The following is a 19,308-nucleotide window of genomic DNA, read 5'->3' as shown; positions in this document are numbered from 1 at the left end:
AATATAAATAATACGTAATTATAAGCACGTCACACAGAGGGTTGCGTTACAGATTTGCATTGGGATGTGACTCACGTGAAATTCCGGCTTCGAGTACTTGTTTTCATAGCTTTCATCCAGCAGACAGTGTTCGTAGTTTTCGCCACATTCCCATCATTTGTAAGTAGACTGTATAGGTTTAGTTACTGGTAACGCCACATAGCGCTCTGTATGAAAATCGCTGGCTGTGCTGTGTGCAGTCTGTGGTTGGTTTGCATTGTTGTTGTGTTGGCCATTGTAGTGTTGGGCAGCTGGATGTTAATAGCGCGTAGCGTTGGGCAGTTGGAGGTGAGCCGCCAGCAGTGGTGGATGTGGGGAGAGAAATAGCATGAGTTTTGAAATTTGTAAGACTGGATGTCATGAACCGCTATATATATTATGACTTTTGAACACTATTAAGGTAAATACATTGTTTGTTCTCTATCAAAATCTTTCATTTGCTAACTATGCCTATCAGTAGTTAGCGCCTTCAGTAGTTTGAATCTTTTATTTAGCTGGCAGTAGTGGCGCTCGCTGTATTGCAGTAGCTTGAGTAACGAAGATTTTTGTGAGGTAAGTGATTTGTGAAAGGTATAGGTTAATGTTAGTCAGGGCAATTCTTTTGTAGGGATTTTTGAAAGTCAGATTGCGTTGCGCTAAAATTATTGTGTGTCAGTATAAGCACAGTCATGTATTTTTTTTTTAAGGGTACGTTTCACGTTGCACGCATAAACTTGTATAATTGAGCGCTTCAGATTTATCGCTGAATACATGTAATTGTACCTTTTGAATAAAGGAACCTAAAATAAATTTGTGGCTTGTTGCTGTCTCTACACCATCAACATTTGTGTTCTCAAAATGCTAATTTCCTTTTATCGGTTTCGGAAATTCCGTTGCTCTATCGACGGCTTCATTGGACCTGAACCAAAGGAAAGCCATGATGCCCTCAAGTAAAAAACATTCGGACTGTGGTATATTCGAAATGGAAATGAAGATTGAGTATAAACTCTACTTCAAATAACAGGCCAAATAAATCGTCTACGTACTTACAGCTAAAAAGTGCCCAGTTATTTCTGAAAACCTGCATGTCATGTGTAGCGTGAAATACGCTCAGCAGGCGGAAATTATGAAGCTGAATTGGTATGTATGTCAGTGGTGCCTCGTGAACGAATCTGGTGGACGTGCTGTTTTCTTGATCACCAAATTGAAGGGTGGAAGGGGGGGGGGAAGGTTGGGGGGAAGATTGTATCCAGGGCCCAATTTACTTACAAAACATCCACTTGTACATCAGTTGAATTCTTCTTTGCTAGGACAAACGTAATAATTTCTCTATGACGTTGTCGTAAGACAGGGGCTTCCTCTTCAGAGTGGTAAGGTTTTGATTCTCTATGGAAAGTAGACTTATCCAACTCAGTCTTTTCTGAGACTGTTTGCTTCTTAGTCCTATACTAAATCTCCTGAGAGCCGGGAAATATCGTTTCATTAAAGATGTAGTACATGGAATTGTCAGTATCGAAGTTGATAATTTATACAGCTCCGAACCTTGAAATCAAATCATGCTCGTTCAATAATGAAACTACCTCGTACATCAGAGGTTGAAAATACGGCTTCAGTTGTAAAATTCTTTTATTATCACACGACCGGTTTCGGGCTCTTGTAAGCCCATCCTCAGGTGTCGTAACTTAGTGCTGTGGCCCCCGAGCACCGCGGTGGACGTGTACTGGTCTTACAAGAGCCCGAAACAGCTAGTGTGATAATAATAGAATTTTACAACTGAAGCCGTATTTTCAACCTCTGGTATAATGCTCAGTTGCGGATGTTCCTCCAACAGGATTGTTTGCACCTCATACATATTCTTTGAAGAGAACTCGGATTATCTGTATATTACAATAATTCATTTTTCAATGCAACATAGTCTAAAAGTGGTCCGTAAACTGACGACAGTTTATAGAAAAGCTGGTCAGGAAATCTTCGACTGTAATTTTCGTTGTTCTCAAATATGACAGGTAAAAAATTACAGCGTATCGGAAGAAGATAAAGTTTGGCCTATCCTATAGAAATGTGATCAGTTGTTTCAAAAAACATACAACGTTAAGTGCCCGCTACTGTTTTATTAGAACGGCTTCTCTTATCTCTGCTTCTATAATTGCATCACAGGTTTAAGTCACAAATGATATTCCCCCAAAATAATTAAATAAATAAATACAAATAAAATAAAATAAAAATAAAAAATCGGTAGAAAACAGAATATGCGTGTGTGTGTTCCCTGGCAAATTACAGCTGTTCAGAAATCTCTTTAATATTCCTGTTGCAGCACACATCATACCTCTTCGTTATACAGGGCATGTGTCAAACTGTTTTTCCAGCAAATATTTTACAGTTACATTTGATTCTCTTGTCAGTTTTGAATTGGAACAAAAAAGGTTAAAACTACCGTAGTTTTTGAAACAAAACACCTCTCGCTCTAGTTTGGATAATCTATAGCTAACACCAAAACTGTCTTAGTGAACGTGTCTAGAAGGCACAGCACGAAAGTTCGAGGGCGTACTTGACATACCGAACAAGTTGCAGCGGTGGTCAGCACAATGGACCCGCATTCGGCAGGACGACGGTTCATATCCGAGTCCGGCCATTCAGATATAGGTTTTTCGTGATGGCAGGATTGTTCCTTCGGAAGGGTAGCGTCGATTTCCTTCTACGTCCTTGAAACATTCCGAGCTGGTCGTCAGTCTCAAATGGCCTTCCTGCAGTCGAGACGCAATCATCCTTTCTTCCGTCCTTGACAGCTGAAGCGGTGCTTTCACCACACACCATCAGTCTAGTCGGTCCCCCTCCACGAAACCGAGTGCGCAACCCCCTCCCTCCCGTTTTCCCCCTCCTGCCACATTTTCTATACGATGTCTGCGGGCTCGCTACAGGACGCCTCTCCCTGCACGAGACTGACAAACAGCTTGCCACGTGCGCTTGTTCCCCAGGCCGTAAAATGTTTCTGGGCAAAGATACTCTCTGTTTCTATGAAGTGAAAGCTAAAACCAATTGAAACTCGGTTCTGCCTAGCGATATATTTTCCCAGCCAAAGATATTCATTAAGAACAATCATTTGGAACATTTTATGAGTGGTGTAATGCTACTGACAGACGACGCTGTTGTGACTATGTACAATTTATTCTGCCCTCTTAGGTTCTTGACTAACGACATCCTTGGAAAGTGCGTCATATTCGAAAATAAACAGCCAAATATCTGTGACAAGCAACGAATATCTACCTTACCACACACTATATCTGCCTTACCACACACTCGTATTTTGCACCATACTCGAAAATAAATATCCAAATATTTGCGTCAGGCAAGGAATATGCAAGTCATTCCTACTCGTTTCACTGACAGCTGTTTAAGCAGTGTTCTTAGATTATTGCCAAACCCTCAGAAATCGCTCATATTAAGAAAAACCGGTTAAATATTTTTGACAAGCAGCAACAAAAATGCCAGTGCTGATCATTTAATCTATAGAAATATCACCCTTCGTTTTCTAATCAGACATAAGAAGCAAAATCGAAGAAATTCATCTTGAGACACACCATTCTCATATGTAAATAACATAGAATATTACGGAGCATACTTCTATAACATCAATGAGAAAGTCCCAGAATGAGTTACAAAATCTAAGACGAAAAAAGAAGTATTAGCTTGTAGTAGCCCACGAACATTCTTCATTACATACTAAAGTCAACTTTCTTTAACACTGCCGGTATGCAACACCGAAAATTTGGAACATGGGACTTCAGTATAGTTTATCTCGCTCTTGAGACTTTTACCGCTGATACATCAATATTCACATTTAATTATGAGAAATCGATCCGAGGTTGATATTTTTGTGATAATTTTCCTTGTGGCCCTTGTCCTGAAACGACATATTGAAGCATATAATAACAAAACTGCGAAAAGCAAGTAATTTATACGACGTCTGTCGCATGAACACGTGGAGTAACACTCATTCTGACGTCACTTCTTAGTATGCCGAGCGTGGTGCTGACACGTCACGTGGTTGTCACTTGCTAGTACAAGTGTGGCGCTAAGTTCTCCTGCTGCCGAAGCTCTCCCTACAGAAGCTCTTTGAAGTTGAGAAGCTGCTCATTGGCTAAAAGCATAGAGAGTTCAAGTCTGCTCACAAGGTAGTGGTAAGTAGCTATGCGACCACACTGCTGAAGTCATCGGTCCCTAGGCTTACACACTACTTAATCCAACTTAAACTAACTAACGGTAAGGACAACACACAAACCTATGCCCGAGGGAGGACTCGAACCTCCGACGGGGGCAGCAGCGCGAACCGTGGCAACGTGCTCACAAGGGAACTGTAGTCCGGCAGTACGTATAGTGACGAGCTCTGCCACAGGTTGTTCTTAGCCGTACTCGTATGCAGTAAAAAACCAGAGCACACTGCTGCTTCCTGTCCCTCCTACAATTAATGAACAACAGTTTCAGACCCAGAAGTCGTGTTTGCCATTGGAGCAGTACAGCGTTTAATTCGCAGTTTATGGATGGTGTAGGTCGTAGGCAGTTCTCTGAAATGCTGAGGTATTTTTCATACTCCATCCTGGCCCAGTCATTTAGATTGCCGGCCGCGGTGGTCTAGCGGTTCTAGGCGCTCAGTCCGGAACCGCGCGACTGCTACGGTCGCAGGTTCGAATCCTGCCTCGGGCGTGGATGTGTGTGATGCCCTTAGGTTAGTTAGGTTTAAGTAGTTCTACGTTCTAGGGGACTGATGACCTCAGAAGTTAAGCCCCCGCCATTTGAACCATTTTCTGGCTGAAAAGTAGTTGTCTAAAGTGGTCTCTTTTCAATTATGTGTCCTACACCAAGTTTGCAGTTCAAGAAATTTAACTGCACTTAGATGTTGAATAAACTACGATTTATGGCCAGATGAATTTTAATTTATTGTGATGCATGCGTAGATAAAGAGTTAGCCATGTACTACGGTCAGTCGATGTCCTATAACGAGAGTGTTCGAGTACAGCAACCTAGGAACTGCTGAATGGAATGAACCGTCTAATGAGCACTGAACATGGATTGAGAGCAAATGGAAGAAAGACGAAAGTAATAAGAAGTAGCAGGCATGAGAACAAAGAGAAAATTAATATCAGTGACGATGAACACTAGCTAGATGCACTTAATGAATTTTGCTAGCTAAGCAACAAAATAACTCATAACGTACGGAGCAAGGAGGACATAAAAAGCACACCAGCACTGGAAAAAATAGCGTTCTTAGCTAAGAGAAGGTGACTAGTATCAAAGAGGTGCCTTAATTTGTGAAAGAAATTTCTGAGGATGAACGTTTGTAGCACAGAACTGTGTGATAGTGAAACATGGAGTGCGGGAAAACCGGAAAAGAAGAGAATCGAAGGATTTGAGATGTGGTGCTGTATACGATTAATGAAAATTAGTTGGGCTGGTAAGGTAAGGAATGAGGAGATTCTGCGCAGAATGAGACAGAAAAGGAATATGTGGAGAAATATGACAGAATGGTAGGATAACTGATAAAGCATCACGGAATAAGTTCCATGGTACAAGAGATAGCTAAAAAAAGTAAAAACCTGTAGAGGAAAACAGTGTCTGGAATGCATCCAGCAAATAATTGAGGATGTGAGCAGCAAAATCCTATAGAGCATCACAAAGGAGACCTATTCGTGGCGGGCCGCATCAGACCAGGCAGATGTAATCAATATATTTAAATTACAAAAATAAGTGTACAATGTGCGTGCCGCTAAAACCCAGAAACGATTCCCCGTGCGATCAAGAGAGTCACATGGTGTGGAAGCTCTTTATCGCCCATCTATGAAGAAGGTTCCCGTTTTCACCTGAAGGACGTGCTTTTGAAGACATACGGGCTGGGAAGTTTCACCCTCTAGAAATATCTAGAACATCCCAGAGCATTAGAGAGTATCTAAGATCATTCTACAACATTCCAGAGTGTTCCGGAACGTTCCACAATGATCCGGAATTTTATGGCATGTTCAGGACTTGTTTGGAACATTCGGGAAGATTCCAGAATGTTCGGGAGCATCCCGGAACGCGCCAGGTCGTGATGGAACATCCAGAACGCACTCGAATGTTTTGGAATATTCTGGAACATTGTGGATCATTCGAAGGCTTTTCTATATGTTCTGGAATTCGTCACTGGTGGGGCTACCCTTTTGTAGTGGAATACTAGCATAAAGCAAGACTCGCCGTGTATCTGAGCGCCAGGTTCTTATCGGTGACGAAGAAAGGAACCGATTGGGTAGTGCAGTGAGTGAATAAAAACAAACAGTGAAGTCTGAATAGTCAGAATGATACAGTGACTGAATATAAATAGAAAATAATGTGTGCAAATTGTACTTAGTGTATTTGTTAAACTTGATTTCATTTATATTTTAGACAATGCCCAAACGTAAAGGAGGAGGAGATCTTGCCAGTTCTGAAGAAAAACGGCGAAACAAAAAAAACAACCAAGAAATGAAACAGACGAAGAGCGCGAAGCATGTTTCAGCTCCCAAAGAACATGAGTGAGCACTGTCAGAAACGGAGAAACCAAAGAACAACAAAATGAAAGAACTGAAGAATCAAGAATTGCGACACACTGAAGCACACTGAAGCCAGCCATGAAAATATCAGGCCACAATAACGTTCAGCTGTTGTGTGTTTATTGTGCCATGAAATCCTACATTGGAAAACCGTTTTCAACAGACACACTAGCAGATCAAAGGTATCAGATCACTTATTAATGCACATTAATTTGGTGTGTCCCCGGCTTTCGCTTTGTGACGGCTTTATCTCTGCTCGAAGCAATTTCAACGATGTGCCTGATTGTCTGTGCTGGGATGGCAGCCCGTTAATTCTCCAAAGCAGAACCCAGAAAAAGCAGTGACAATAGAATACGCGATGTGGAACAATGAGAAATTCTGACTTGTACCAAAGGTGTTCCATTGGGCTCAGATCGAGACTCAGGGCAGGCTAGTCAATTTCAGGAATGTTACTGCCCACAGACCATTCGTAAATGGAAGCTGCTTAATGACAGGTTGCTTATCATATTGATAGAATCACTGTCTCTGCTTTGCTCTTGTAGTGTGCGTAGTACGGTATGTGTTCATGTTTTTCCACATTTAACGTTTTCTTTTATTTTTTTAAGCATAGTAAGAAGAGAACAACACCCCCCTCCCCCCCGCCGCCTTCCGTAGCAACATTCGTCACTCTTGGCATTACGCACAGTAGGAGGTAACATTATGCAGGTTCAAGAATGAGATTTTCACTCTGCATCGGAGTGTGCGTTTATATGAAACTTCCTGGTAGATTAAAACTGAGTGCCGGATCGAGATTCGAACTCGGGACCTTTGCCTTTCGCTGGCAAGTGCTCTACCATCTGAAATACCCAAGGACGACTCACGTCCCATCCTCACAGCTCTACTTCTGCCAGTATCTCGTCTCCCATCTTCCAAATTTCACAGAAGCTCAAATTTCACAGAAGTTCTCCTGCGCAGGAGGACGGGGCGTGAGTCGTGCTTGGGTAACCCAGGCGGTAGAGCACTTGCCCGTGAAAGGCAAAGATCCCGAGTTCGAGTCTCGGCCCGGCACACAGTTTTAATCTCCCAGGAAGTTTCATTCTGCAGGATTTCGTGAAATCGAAACGCTTCCATCACATTTCGAAATGTTTTAGCGTATTCATCAGTCCACGTCACTCGTTTCCAGTCAGTTACTCCACAGTGGCGTCGATCTTTACATCATTCCGAGCCTCGGTTAACACTGACTGCTGAAACTGTGGCTCATAAGGAAACGCTCGACAGTTCTATCCCATTTATTTTAGCTCTGTAACCGCACTCACTAGGCTAACTGAAATGCTGGGTGCACTTTGGAACTCAAGAGTGATTCCATCCGCCGATATCATGCGATTTTTTGTAACCACCTTTCCCGATGCTGAACAGTTCAAATGGCTCTGAGCACTATGGGACTTAACTTCTGAGGTCATCAGTCCCCTAGAATTTAGAACTACTTAAACCTAACTAACCTATCACACACAATCATGTCCGAGGCAGGATTCGGACCTGCGACCGTTGCAGTCACGCGGTTCCAGACTGTAGCGCCTAGAACCGCTCGGCTACCCCGGCCGGCATTGAACAATCTTTGTCCGTCAGAACATGATGTCTGCCCGGTCTTGGTTTGGCTGGAGCTGTTCCTTCGTGTTTCCACTTCGAAATCACATCACCAACAATTGTCATGGACTGGTTTAGAGCGGTTGAAATGTCCGTGACTGATTTCTTACACGGGTGGCGTCCGATGACTAGCCCACTTCTGATGTCACTTGGCTCTCTTAACCAAACCATTCTGCCGTCACTGCTTCTCTACAGACAACGCAATACTCCTAGCCTCCTTTGCTTAATGGAAGTTGCGCCTCTCGTTATATCTGGTGGCCAGTTCCGCATTTCATACCGGTATCCGGATACTTTTGAGCAGATAGCGTATTTTCGAAACGGAAATGAACCTCGAGGATAAATCCTACTAGAAATTGCAAGATAAATGATTGGCCTTCATACTTACAGTTCATTCATTTTATTTCCCATCGAGCGAGGTGGCGTGGTGGTTAACAGACTGGACTCTGATTCGTGAGATTGACGGTTCAAAATTTCCCTTCCTCAATCCAAACTCAGGTTTCCCGCGATGTCTAATCTCTGCAGGCAAATACCGGGATGCCTCCTTCGAAATGGGCACTGTCGATTTCCTTCCTCATCCTTTCGTAATCTGATCTTGTGTTTCTCTAGCGACCGCGCTACTGACGGGACGTTAAGCTCTAAACTTCCCTTCTTAATTTCCTTTCCCTTTTGTTGGTTGTTTCCCATTAAACGTTTCAGACCTGTAATGATTTCCTCCCATTCGTAAAAACAGTCACAGATCGCATCTGTAGAGTATTCCCAAGAGGAGGGGCTCAGACACGGCCAACCGATTGGGCTCATGTTTGGCAAGTTGACACGTACGGTCTAAACTGAAAGATACCTTGGCTCAACACCCCAGAGTTTCAGATACACAGTCGACTCAGAATTTAAGGGATCAATAAATGATTGATAGCTGAGCATTGTTAATCAACATGCATGGGGGTGTTCTAACACATGTGTTCCAAGAAAACGAGGAAACAATTATTTTTCAGCTCCTCATATAGCAGTAGTGCTGTTAACCGAAAGGACCACTTGCGTAGCAACCAAGGTATCTGGGTGGGAAGGAAAGAACCTCTGATCGATTTTCAGTTGCAATTCCCAGCTTTTTTTCTTTCATTTGTATTTTTTGAGGTATCGAAAGTGGTAGGAATAAGGGTGTTAACAAGGTAACTTAATCAATAAGAAATAGTAAAAAGTAAGCATATAACCTTCTCAAGAGGTATATGAAGACAGCAACTGTTCTCGAAAGAACAGATACCACTGATGACCGTGCAGCTTCTCTAGCATAAATGACATGTAAGCAGGAGATCCCGGGTTCGAGTCACACTCGGGGCACACATTTTCAGCTGTCCCCATAGAGGTATATCAACAACACCTCTCGGTATCTGAGGGTTTCCACTAATTATCATTTTCTCAAACGACTTGCTTTAGTAAGGAATTAAAATTTTAAGTCTCGTTGTATGGAAATAATTTCTACCAGAGTGCTGCGAAGATGAACCCCTTGTCTGAATTGGCAGTGTACGTGAAATAACGCATTATCTACCGCCCCATATTACATCACAGGATGTGTAAAACTGTGTCTAATATTTTTCTGCTACTAAGACACCGATGATTAATTTGGTCCTCGCCCTAAAGAAGACCTCAGCCATTCAACAGACTCGTTAAAAATTGCTTACTATACTTGCTCCACATACGGGAAACAGAATAATTCAGCTTAAAAAACATATCTTGGGAACGTTGTAAAACCATACGTCGCTCATAACAAGATTTGTCTCGTATTGGATTCCTGGAATGGACAACACTGTCATTTGTGATAGCAAATTTATAGATGACAAAGGTAAACCGAGTTGTATGGTAGAACTAATACCGTCAAACCGCACATGTGTGCCGATCATCTATTGTTTATTTTCATCGAAAAGCTAAAAAACTTCTTTTCGAGGCTTCAAAATTACAGTCTGCCTCTGGAAACCCAGTGGGTATTGTACAACCGACTGGATGCAGTAGCGTCTCACAGCAGAATTCGTTATCAGCTTTCAGCACGGATTTTTCAAACAATGCACTTATATTATGGCCGATACGCATCGAAAGTAATTCCCGAGAAGGAAATACGTTTAAACGCATGTCCAGCTTGTTTTCCTCCAAATCATCGAAAGGAATGATGTTGCTGCTCGAAGATGGTACTTGTTAAATATTTTAGCTTCCATGGGTTTATTTGCTACGAATGTATATGTGATAAGTACCATCCATACAGGAAACAAAGGACATGTAACTAAGCTAGTGAGACATATTAAATCGACCAGGATACAATTTTTAATTCCTTATTAATCCAAGTCGTTTGAGAAATTTAATTGTATACCTAGTAATTATCCTATGTTGGTTTACTTACTTTATTAACCCACATAGGCCTACCATTTTCGAAACGGAAAAAATACAAATAAAAGAAACGGTGGAGTTCAATTTGGAATCTAAGACGGGACCTGTCGTCCGCGGCCATACGCCTTAGTTACTACCCGAACGTCCCTTTCGTTGAATAGAAATTACCTTATCGGCACGTAAACGGAAATCATAGAGTAGGAAAATATAAGTTTGCGGACCCCATATATGTTGATGAAAAGTGCTCAGTTTCCAGTTACCGTCGAACCAATCAATTCTGTGTCGATGGCGTATTTAAACTTTATGGGTAGTTTTCTCAAAAAATGGGGGCCAAAATATTGTACACAAGCAACCTGCCACAAGTGAGCTCAGTCTTGTCAGAAGAAACGGTATTGATCAAGTGTTTAAATTAACTAGAAACGGGTGCGAACATTTGAACACTGGAAAAAGACACTGGTTCACTGCACAGTAGGAACTACACAAGGATCCAGCCAAAGGGGCAGTCCAGGGGGTGGGGACCTCTCCCTATCACCAAAATGAAATTATTTATATTTTCTGCTAGCAATCACTTTTATTTACTTTATGCTTAGTTGAATATATTGCAACGAGTTTCGAGCTTTCTCTGCCAATTTTCAGGCGTTCATGAATGGACAAAAATGTCACTTAACAATAAACTGTGTTAAACTAAATTAACATAACACTTTTTGTTTGCTGTTCTCTGCTGGAGGGCGTGTTGGGATATTTGGAAAAGGAATGGGCCGTGGTTGGTCAGAAATTGATGGCCAATGATGTCGCTAACTGATGAGAAGCTGTCTCTTGTTGTTTATTATGATTGACATCACAAACTGTGTAGGACGCGGAGAGCTCTGCATCAGTTATTACGTTGCGAAAATTGTGTGATACACTTTTTCGTATGTCAGTTCTTCAATTACGATTTTTTGAGGCCTTAAAGCTTCTTTTCTGATCTTTGGCACAGTGGCTGAGCTGTTGTATGAGATTTAACTACTGTACTATTTATTTTGTCACTGTTTTTTGGTGTAATTTACTGCACAAATTGTTCTACATACATTTAAACACTATACGCTTAATACAATACGGTGACCTTGCAGCGTGCTGATGAGTATCTACTATCATAATTTACAGCGATATTCACTATACTGACAGTCTGGTAGTAGTTTGTTTCATATTTAGACATAATAATTGATAGCATTAGGAACGGATTAAGACCAAGGAAGAATTTTGAATCTTTGAATTCGGTTATCTCATATTTATCACCGTGGTTTCATTTCCATTTCTTCCATGATATCCATTTTATAATGTTTTGGTTTTGTGTAAAATTTAAAGGTAGTCACCCATTTTAAAAGAGTGACCTGCGTCTTTAACGTGTGTTGCTGTTTATTATTTGTATGATTACCCAATCTGTAGCAGTCTATATGTTGCTTAAATCGATTTCTACAATTTCTGCCTCTTTGGCCTGTATGATATTTATTGCGTTGGCTGCAGGAAACTTTATAAATGCCACATGCATGCAGATCTGGATTTGGCGTTTTTCTATTGTGAATAAGCTACATACTTAGGTTATTGTTGGTGCTGAACTGATTTTTACATCTGTGCTTTTGAACAGCCTTGTTAATCTTTCATATATTATACTAAGATATTGAATTTTTATACATATAACTGCTGGGGTGCTGTCACTTACGAGTGTAATTTCAAGTTGTCCAGTTTAGTTTTTACCTGTTGTGACAGCGTATTAATGAGTGAAGAAGCAAATCCATTGTGAATTGCGGTACATTTTATGGGTACTATTTCCTATTCGAGTTCTGTGTGTAGAAGTGACAGTTTGTTGGCTCTGTGTGGGATTGATCTGTATGCAGGTTTTTTGTAGGAGGTGGGATTTGTGGAGGAGTTTGGTATAGTGGTGTGTGTACAGGTAGGTTTTCTGTAAATACTGGAAGACAACGTAGGTTCTGTTTTGATTTTTTCATCTAAACAAAAGGTATGGTGTTGTTTTTTTAAGCGCAAGGGTAAACTAGTTATTTTTATTTAGGCTACTGAATTTATTAGAAAGGTTTGCTACTCCACCTGTACCATCTAACAAATGAGGGTGTCTTCTACATACCTCTTACAGAATTTAACTGTAATTGTGATGCTATCTTTTAGTGATAGTATTTTATTCTCTATACGGTTGGTATACATTTTTGTTTTAGGCTACTACGAGGATTTCCCATTGGTAGCCCTGGTTCCTGCTTGTAAAATTTCTTGTTGAAAGAGAAAGAATTATGAGAGAGTGCTAACTGAAGAACATCTATAAGCCCTATTATTTCTGGTCTTGACACTGTCTTGCCTTTCAATAGGTTCTTTCTTATTGTATCAGCTGCTGGGATACTGTTGTTACCGTGTAGTGCAAGGCCATCGACAGATTTAAAATATCGATATGCCGATAGCACTATCAGCTACCACTCAACTATATTTAAGCTAAAACCAGCTATTGCACGTTATTAGGCACATCTGAGCTGCTGTTTTGTTAATCAGCTCTGTTCTTACTGGCAGTTTAATTTAATGTAAGTGCTGCAGTTTATCATTTTTGTGCTGTTTGTTGTTGTGATAGTCTCTAATTAGGTATAAGTTGATAGCAAGAAAGAAGAGGAAAACGAATTCTGATTCGCCCTCTAGCGTTATGGTAAGTTGTGGAGAGCGCAAGGGTATGTGATGACAGCGTTCGTGTCAAAAATATTTTTCAGCGGTCTGATGGATTAGTCAGAGCCGACTGCGCCCTGCATTCTTCTCCCCCCCCCCCAACCCCCACCCCCCTCTCTTTTTGGCAAAAAAATTTTATATGCTCTTCTAGTGTTATTATAACCGAAGCCAAGAGTTACACGTTGAATGAAATCTTAAAATATGAAGTCATGCACTATCAATTTCTTTTCCAAGATTTTCATCGACCGGTATAGCTCGGCGCATTGAGGCTGGATTCAGGAGGCGAGGTTGTTGCAATGTATCTGCTGGCAAGTTTGGAAATGTTGTTCTGTTGTTTCCCATTTTCAGTTTAGGTGAACTCTGGTGCTGGTCCCTTACTATAGGCCACAGCCTCTTCCCTCTTAATTCCTCTCATTCCTAAGAGTTTCAAATGCAGCCTCTGTGCTTAAGCGAAATGAACTGCACCAAAGCAAGACGAAATCTCGCGGCACTAAAAGACAGCTTCCTAACATCATTTCATACTGTGTTTCTTTGCATGAAGATAGGATAACTCACTTGTGGAACGGTGAAATATCGTGTCTTCAAGTTTTACTACAAGAACAATATTCTAGTGTGAAACACCTTATTGAGAATATTCTTGGAACAGTGAGTCCCACCGTCACAATTCTAAGGTATTAGTAAATAAACGTCACGTAAACGACAACGTATGCTGTGCATCACATAGGAGTTCATTAGAATCAAAGACTGTATAACTACATTATCATGCATAGATAAAAACTCATTTATAAGGTTGCATACGTCAGAAGTCTAGTTGAAATCAATGCGAAAATTGATGTTAAGATCCCAAAACAGTACTTGGAGGATTGAAGAATTTTAATGAAATGTAAGTTACTTTAATTAAATTTAAGACTGAATTGAGGCACTTGGGATGCTTTGATGTGCTGGTTTCAGATGAGGTAATTTTAAATACAAGATTGTAGTAGGAGAAACATAGCTCTCATCAAAAGAGATTTGAACCCGATTAACTTTATAAGCTATTCACATCAACGTCACAATTCTTTCATCTACGATAGTGGACCTTATATTAGAAGACTGAGCTGAGATTTATTGCCAAAGAGGCAAAACATTACATTCGAAATTTAATTCGTTTGACGCAGAATCAAATTGACAAATAAAGAAATTGTGCGTTGCGTATATAGCTCTCTCTCTCTCTCTCTCTCTCTCTCTATCTATCTCTCTCTCTCTCTGTCTCTCTCTCTCTCTCTCTCTCTCTCTGTGTGTGTGTGTGTGTGTGTGTGTGTGTGTGTGTGTGCGTGTGTGGTGTGTGTAATTTTATAGCCCAAATGCTATTTGTATGAAGACCTCCCAAGAACAAACTAAGCCCGCCCCCTCCTTTGACAAAATACTGGCTACATCCTTGAATACAAAAAGAACACTCATCTTCAGGAACACAAGAGGAATTGTCGTCAGGGCAACACTGATAAATTGGCCATAGCAGATCATGTACTCGGACCAGGGAAATTCAAAATTCGTTTCTTCGGTGCTATGGTTTCATCAGGATCCAGTCATTACAATCCTAGAATGTACAGTGAGGCCACAGAAATTTAAAAGCACAAAAACAATATTAATAGAAAAGACGAAAGACTGAAATTAGTGGTGGACCTTAGTGCTGAATCCGGTTCCCGTGAGATTACCGAAGTTAAGCGCTGTTGGGCATGGCTGGAAATTGGATGGGTGACCATCAAGCCACCATGCGCTGTTGCCATTTTTCGGGGTGCACTCAGCCTCGTGATGCCAATTGAGGAGCTACTCGACCGAATAGTAGCACCTTCGTTCAAGAAGACCATCATAACGTCCGGGAGAGCGGTGTGCTGACCCCACGCCCCTCCTATTCGCATCCTCCCCTGAGGATGACACGGCGGTCGGATGGTCCTGATAGGCCACTCGTGGCCTGAAGACAGAGTGCTTAGTGTTGAATAAAATACACGGCGCCAATTATTCCCCAACACAAGCTCCACGAACCGCTTCAGCGTATGTCCCTGGTCTTACACAGAGATCTGATGATGTCAAGAATCGAGCTTTACGTGGATACATATAAACAATTCGGCATGATGAGGTTATTTGAGACAGTAACTGCCTTCTGAGCCGTTAATGCATATGAGTATGTCTCTAGACTGAAAGACGAAACCTTAGGCAGAAAATCATGCCTTGGATCATAGCTTAACTCACATAAAACAAAAATCACCATGTGCGTTTAAGTTCTTCTCACAACAGCAGTGCCTGACAGAGGGACAACTCCATGAATCTGCACTAACTGTGGATATTGATTACAGAATGACTTTTCGAAGAAGTTTGCAATGATTGGTTTCAAGAGTAAATGAAAACAAAACCGCGTATAAGTTGAAAATGTTGTTTAACAAAAGCTTTAAAAATAATATTGGGGTCTTTGAGAGAAGATTCATCAACGAACACCCGAAAACTTGTCCATGAAACACGCGTTTCAAAGAGTACGTTATGAAAAGCAGTAGTGGAAGACTTCAACCCCTATCACAAACGACATCTGCAAATGATGCAACTGTATCAGTGAATTATCCAGTAAAGCACTAGTGCCGAACTTGGTATATTTTGAATTTATTCACGAATTGAGTTTCTTTCAACAACGATAACGTGTTCTATTGGTGCAACAGGTAAGTCTGAAGTGAAAGATATAATACGCCATGCTTGTCTCAGATCACCAGCAACGATTCTCCAACTTGTCGTGAGGAATTGTGCTAGGCCTCCGCTGGAGTATGTGACTTCAATACCACGGTACCCTATCGCACTTAGTAATGCCTTAGAACACCTGAACAACAAGTACAACGCATCGATGAGGAGCGAGGAAAATCTATGGACGAGCAAAGACGTCAGTGCGTTCTTGAGCTATGATATGTTTTGGATATGGTATTTTATCGTACTTCATGAATAAATTAGATGCCTTCGACTTATTGGTAACGTTCTCTGTTTTGTCTAGTGATATTCCACTGCTTCCAAAACAACAGTGGCATTTCCTTCAACAACTATGGTGAACATCGTGAGTGCATTAAAGCTTTCCTTCCTTCCGTTGATATACACTCCTGGAAATTGAAATAAGAACGCCGTGAATTCATTGTCCCAGGAAGGGGAAACTTTATTGACACATTCCTGGGGTCAGATACATCACATGATCACACTGACAGAACCACAGGCACGTAGACACAGGCAACAGAGCATGCACAATGTCGCCACTAGTACAGTGTATATCCACCTTTCGCAGCAATGCAGGCTGCTATTCTCCCATGGAGACGATCGTAGAGATGCTGGATGTAGTCCTGTGGAACGGCTTGCCATGCCACTTCCACCTGGCGCCTCAGTTGGACCAGCGTTCGTGCTGGACGTGCAGACCGCGTGAGACGACGCTTCATCCAGTCCCAAACATGCTCAATGGGGGACAGATCCGGAGATCTTGCTGGCCAGGGTAGTTGTCTCACACCTTCTAGAGCACGTTGGGTGGCACGGGATACATGCGGACGTGCATTGTCCTGTTGGAACAGCAAGTTCCCTTGCCGGTCTAGGAATGGTAGAACGATGGGTTCGATGACGGTTTGGATGTACCGTGCACTATTCAGTGTCCCCTCGACGATCACCAGTGGTGTACGGCCAGTGTAGGAGATCGCTCCCCACACCATGATGCCGGGTGTTGGCCCTGTGTGCCTCGGTCGTATGCAGTCCTGAGTGTGGCGCTCACCTGCACGGCGCCAAACACGCAAAGGACCATCATTGGCACCAAGACAGTAGCGACTCTCATCGCTGAAGACGACACGTCTCCATTCGTCCCTCCATTCACGCCTGTCGCGACACCACTGGAGGCGGGCTGCACGATGTTGGGGCGTGAGCGGAAGACGGCGTAACGGTGTGCGGGACCGTAGCCCAGCTTCATGGAGACGGTTGCGAATGGTCCTCGCCGATACCCCAGGAGCAACAGTGTCCCTAATTTGCTGGGAAGTGGCGGTGCGGTCCCCTACGGCACTGCGTAGGATCCTACGGTCTTGGCGTGCATCCGTGCGTCGCTGCGGTCCGGTCCCAGGTCGACGGGCACGTGCACCTTCCGCCGACCACTGGCGACAACATCAATGTACTGTGGAGACCTCACGCCCCACGTGTTGAGCAATTCGGCGGTACGTCCACCCGGCCTCCCGAATGCCCACTATACGCCCTCGCTCAAAGTCCGTCAACTGCACATACGGTTCACGTCCACGCTGTCGCGGCATGCTACCAGTGTTAAAGACTGCGATGGAGCTCCGTATGCCACGGCAAACTGGCTGACACTGAAGGCGGCGGTGCACAAATGCTGCGCAGCTAGCGCCATTCGACGGCCAACACCGCGGTTCCTGGTGTGTCCGCTGTGCCGTGCGTGTGATCATTGCTTGTACAGCCCTCTCGCAGTGTCCGGAGCAAGTATGGTGGGTCTGACACACCGGTGTCAATGTGTTCTTTTTTCCATTTCCAGGAGTGTATTATTCTCGAATGATTCTGATTTTCGCCGAGCTGTCGACATATTTTGTCTTGCTTTGTCTGTTTGACCCTTCGGAAGGACAAATGTTGATGTTCCGACGGCAATGATGATTTATTGTTGTATAGGAAGTGGGTTAGGCTTGGTCGCGAAATGTAGACCTTCGCTCAGCACAATGATAGTTTCTTCACAGATCTGTTCAGACGACATTTTTACTACCACTCGTTTTGGGTCAAGAATGGCGTTTTTCCTGTGGTCTCTATGTTCTAGTTTCTTATATTTCCTCTTCTGCTTCAGGCGTTGATAAGTGATTCAAAGCAGTACAATAAACGTTGTTCTGTTCACTTTGTGCGTGTGATAAAGAGAAAGAGAGATGAAGTTAGTGAAAAATGCAACTTAATTACGACAGAGGTGACATTTTTTTCTATTTCTTTAACGAAGATGAACTTGGCTGGTGCTTTCGTAAATCCTTTTTGCTTTCACTGTGTGCACGTGGTGGCTAATTCCAACAAATTTAGGAGTAATGGCATCGACACGACACCAATAAATGAAAGTCGGACCACAAAGCCGGTTACCTCTTCTTCCGTACAGATTTTCCGGTCTTCTAAGCCACCTATAAATTTCCAGCCCACATAAGCGTTTTATAGAAGTCTGCCGACTTCCGTGGCTGTTGTCACTGATGGTAAAATCGTTCGATTGAAAACAAAATACAATAGGAGGCCAGCGAGATCGTCGTATCTCTCCCCTGCAATTTTTTCGTATGTATTTGGATGAAGTCGGTATTATTTGAAACGGCAAAGTAAGTGGGTGAGAAACTACTGACTGATAGGGTATTAGCTCTCTGTTTCGTTACACAAAAGGAACATTCCAGAACGTGTATAAAAACTTTATTAACCGTTGGAGAACTTGCATTAGACAGTCTGTTGTCACTGTGAATGGCCGCTGTTAGTTTCGGTTGTTCACATTAAAACTAAATACATTCATTTCAGAGCGATAGTCACTTATTACTCAGTTTATAAACCGCTACTAGCATTATAATTTTGACTTTAAATTTTTGTAACATCCTATCAAGAGAAGCACTTGAGTGTCGTTTCAAGAGAGGGCGCTCAGTGCATGTATTACACATGTTTTCAGAGTTAACGATAAAACGTGAGGCAGAAGTGTGGGAGACAGGAGACTTCATGTCTTCCAGTGTGGAACTATTACCGTATAAGTTTAGAGTAACGATGTTTTTGACGATGATGCGGTAGTGTCTTCCTGCTGATGGGTCTCGTTCATTGACCCTTACCACACTGGGAGCAATTGTTTTCACTTCTTATGTAGTTCATGAACATTACCGGTACCAATATTGCTAGCTGCGGTAGTGTTTTGTCGTTCGAGGTGGCAATGACACTCTATAAAGGCTTCGCTATCTTATACCATGTCGCCCAAAAACTGCAGTACACCTGACATATGTTATAAGACCAAATACACATCCTCCAGCAGTAACTGTGATTTCTGCGTTGTTTACGA

The sequence above is a fragment of the Schistocerca cancellata genome, chromosome 9 (assembly GCF_023864275.1).
Source record: "Schistocerca cancellata isolate TAMUIC-IGC-003103 chromosome 9, iqSchCanc2.1, whole genome shotgun sequence".
NCBI lineage: Eukaryota > Metazoa > Arthropoda > Insecta > Orthoptera > Acrididae > Schistocerca > Schistocerca cancellata.
This window is presented reverse-complemented; position numbering follows the sequence as displayed.